The sequence below is a fragment of the Myodes glareolus genome, chromosome 13 (assembly GCF_982192425.1).
Source record: "Myodes glareolus chromosome 13, mMyoGla1.1, whole genome shotgun sequence".
In the NCBI taxonomy this organism is placed as follows: domain Eukaryota; kingdom Metazoa; phylum Chordata; class Mammalia; order Rodentia; family Cricetidae; genus Myodes; species Myodes glareolus.
The window spans coordinates 55,980,775-55,985,295 of record NC_142038.1 but is presented as its reverse complement, the minus strand read 5'-3'; positions in this window follow the sequence as shown (position 1 = coordinate 55,985,295).

Genomic DNA, 4,521 nt, shown 5'->3' with positions numbered 1-4,521 from the left:
ATCCAAGAACACATTAGAAAAATTATCCATTATGATCAAGTCGGCTTCATTCCAGAGATGCAGGGCTGGTTCAACATACGCAAATCTATCAATGTAATCCATCATATAAATAAACTGAAAGAAAAAAAACCATATGATCATTTCACTGGATGTTGAAAAAGCATTTGACAAAATTCAACACCCATTTATGATAAAGGTGTTGGAGAGACTGAGGATACAAGGATCATACCTAAATATAATAAAAGCAATATACAGCAAGCCAACAGCTAACATCAAATTGAATGGAGAGAAACTCAAAGCCTTTCCACTAAAATCAGGAACACGACAAGGCTGTCCACTCTCTCCATACCTCTTCAATATAGTGCTTGAAGTTCTAGCAATAGCAATAAGACAACATAAGGAGATCAAGGGGATTCGAATTGGCATGGATGAAGTTAAACTTTCGTTATTTGCAGACGATATGATAGTGTACATAAGTGACCCCAAAAACTCTACCAAAGAACTCCTACAGCTGATAAACACCTTTAGCAGGTGTGGCAGGATACAAGATCAACTCCAAAAAATCAGTGGCCCTCCTATACACAAAGGATAAAGAAGCAGGGAGGGAAATCAGAGAAACATCACCTTTCACGATAGTCACAAATAGCATAAAATATCTTGGGGTTACTCTAACCAAGGAAGTGAAAGACCTATTTGACAAGAACTTTAAGTCTTTGAAGAAAGAAATTGAGGAGGGTACCAGAAAATGGAAAGACCTCCCCTGCTCTTGGACTGGAAGAATCAACATAGTAAAAATGGCAATTCTACCAAAAGCAATCTATAGATTCAATGCAATCCCCATCAAAATCCCATCAAACTTCTTCACAGACCTTGAGAGAACAATAATCAAGTTTATATGGCAAAACAAAAAACCCAGGATAGCCAAAACAATCTTATACAATAAAGGAACTTCAGGAGGCATTACCATCCCTGACTTCAAACTCTATTACAGAGCTACAGTATTGAAAACAGCTTGGTATTGGCATAAGAACAGAGAAATCGACCTTTGTAATTGAATAGAAGACCCGGATATTAACCCACAAACCTATGAGCACCTAATTTTTGCCAAGGGAGCTAAAGGTATACAATGGAAGAAGGAAAGCATCTTTAACAAATGGTGCTGGCATATCTGGATGTCAACCTGTAGAAGGATGAAAGTAGATCCATATCTATCACCATGCACAAAACTCAGGTCCAAATGGATTAAAGACATCAACATTAATCCATCCACTTTGAACCTGATAGAAGAGAAAGTGGGAAGTAGTCTACAAGATATAGGCACAGGAGGCCCCTTCCTAAATAGGACCCCAGTAGCACAGACAATAAGAGAAACAATGAATAAATGGGATCTACTGAAACTGAGAAGCTTCTGTAAAGCAAAGGACACTGTCAGTAAGACAAAAAGGCTGCTTTCTGACTGGGAGAAGATCCTCACCAACCCCTCATCAGACAAAGGTCTGATCTCCAAAATATACAAAGAACTCAAGAAACTAGACACTAAAACTCTAATTAACCCAATTAAAAAATGGGGTACTGGACTGAACAGAGAATTCACAACAGATGAACTTTGAGTGACCAGAAGACACTTAAGGTCATGCTCAACCTCCTTAGCAATCAGGGAAATGCAAATCAAAACCACTTTGAGATACCATCTTTCACCTGTCAGAATAGCTAAAGTCAAAAACACCAACGATAGCCTTTGCTGGAGAGGATGTGGGGTGAGGGGAACACTCATCCATTTTTGGTGGGAATGCAAACTTGTGCAGCCACTGTGGAAATCAGTGTGGCGGTTTCTCAGGAAACTGGGAGTCAACCTCCCTCAGGACCCAGCAATTCCACTCTTGGGAATATACCCTAGAGATTCCCTAACATACTACAAAAGCATTTGTTCAACTATGTTCATAGCAGCACTATTTGTAATAACCAGAACCTGGAAACAGCCTAGGTGCCCCTCAATAGAAGAATGGTTAAAAAAGGTGTGGAACATATACACATTAGAGTTTTACTCAGCGGTAAAAAACAATGGCATCTTGAATTTTGCATGCAAATGGATGGAAATAGAAAACGCTTTACTGAGTGAGGTAAGCCAGACCCAAAAAGAGGAACACGGTATGTATTCACTCATAAGTGGATTCTAACCATAATTAAAGGTCTTTGAGCCTATTATTCGTGATCCTAGAGAAGCTAAAGAAGAAGATGAACCTGATGAAGATTATTTAGCTATCCGCCAGGAGGTAGGAAATAGACAAGAGTCCCAGGTAACCTCGGGTGCATGGGGGGTGGGAGGGTGGGAGGGTCGTTGGAAGGGGAGAGGGTTAGAGAGAAGGGAGTAGGGAAGGAATGGGGAAAGCTAGGTGGACCGGGATGGGGGGGAGGGAGGAAGGATGAATATGGGATCAGGGAAGAATATATTTCAACTAAGGGAGTCATTTTAGGGTTTACAGGTGACTTGACTATATATGGGATCACAGGTCCAAGGAGAGATCCCCAGATTGTTCTCTGGACAGAGGAGAGGGTGCCTGAACCAGCCTTAGCCCATAACCATACTGATGAATATTTTGCTTATCACCATAGATCCTTCATCTGGCGATGGATGGCGATACAGACGGAGACCCACATTGGAGCACCGGATTGAACCCCCCAAGGTCCAAATGAGGAGCAGAAGGACGAAGAAAATGAAAAAGGAAATAAGGACTGCGAGGGGTGCGATCACCCACTGATACAATGGGACTGATCTAATGAGAATTCACCAAGGCCAGTTGAACTGGGACTGAACGAGGACGTGATCCAGCCAGATTCTCTGAATGTGGCCAGATTCTCTGAATGTGGCTGGCCCGGAGTCTTTCTGAAAAGCCATTGACAATGACACTGGGACTTGTTTCCTCTACATATACTGGATTTTGGGGATCCAGTCTGTTTGGATACTCACCTTCCTGGACCTGGAGGGAGGGGAGAGGAACTTGAACTTCCCACAGGGCCAGAAACCCTGACTGCCCTAAGGGATGAAGAGGGAGGAGGAGAGGGAGTGGGGGAAGTGGGAGGGTGTTGGGAAGAGGGGCGTAAATGGAAACTTTTATAAATTAATAAAATTACTTTCAAAAGAAAAAAAACCTGGCGAATGCGCTTCTGCTAGCTCTCTCGCCTGGCTCCTGTGTCTGGAGGGATCCTTTGGATTCTGGTGTAAGTCTTACTTCTGTTTATTAAAGCTCTATATTTTGTATTAAGATAGTCTGGGGACTTTTCATTACCGATCGCCCTGCGGCATCATCTGGCACCCAAGGATGCACAAGCTCAACATAAGGCAAAACCTAGGTGTCTGACTTATTATTCTCACTCACCTCCTTCTGTGAGGTTCACCACTCTCTTATCTGATAGCCGACTTCAGGTCTCTGTTCATGAAGCCACTGGTATTCTGTTCTAGAGGCAGTGGGACCTGGGAGAATGGAGCCAATATATGAGGCAAACTAAAATCTTACGCACTAGTTAACTTTATTCAGAGCATCAGACAATTAATAGTCTGAGAGTTAAGAAGAGTTAAGTGAGTAAAGTGTACAGTCACAAAAGTAAGCAACACTTATCAGACAAGCACATGTTGTTGTGGGATATTTGTACACTGTGTAAAGATATGTTACTGTGACTGGTTTAATAAAGAGATGAACAGCCAAGAGCTAAGCAGAAGATAAAGGCAAAACTTTTGGACAAAGAGGGAATGTAGGAGGAATCTGGGTGTATGCACATGAGAAGAGAGAGAAAGAGAAAGAGAGAGGCAGAGATGTCAGGAGATACAGAAGAAGTAGGATGGGTGGTTTGTGTCAAAACATAGGTTATTAGAAATAGTTTAATTTATATTATAAGAGCTAGTTAAAAATAAGCCTAACCTAAGGCCAAGCTTTCATAATTATTAATAAGACTCTGTGTCATTATTTGCCTAGCAGGATAGAGTAAGACTTGTTATAATTGGTGCCCAACACATGGGATGTAAATCCACATAGGCCCTGAGAAAGCTGAGGGAAAAAAGAAAAAGGTCCAAGTAGGTTCAGAAACACCAAACAGAGGCATGGCTCTTATAAGAGGCCCTGATACAAAGCATTTGAATGAGGTTTATGAGCAGCAGGCAGCATGCTACTCCATAACAGGAGACTAGGTGGAAGCAACTACCAGATCTGGGGTAGACAGAGCAGGCCAGGGTCCCACAAGCATGAGGCTCAAATATCATGGATCCCAGTGGGCAGAACCAGCTGCCACCACCATAAGCAAAAACCATGCAGCAGAGGGCCTAGCCAAACAGTTTAAGATTTATCTCACATGACCAGAGAAAGCCGCAGGCACTTAGTAAAGTGAGGTCCAACTACAACCCCCAGAAAACTCTAAACAAACAGATACAATATGTTTTGAATAAACCTAAGTGTTGAAGAAAAATGGGTATAGACAATCATAGGAAAAAAATGTAGTTTAAAAACAAAAATGTCTTTAAATAAAAAA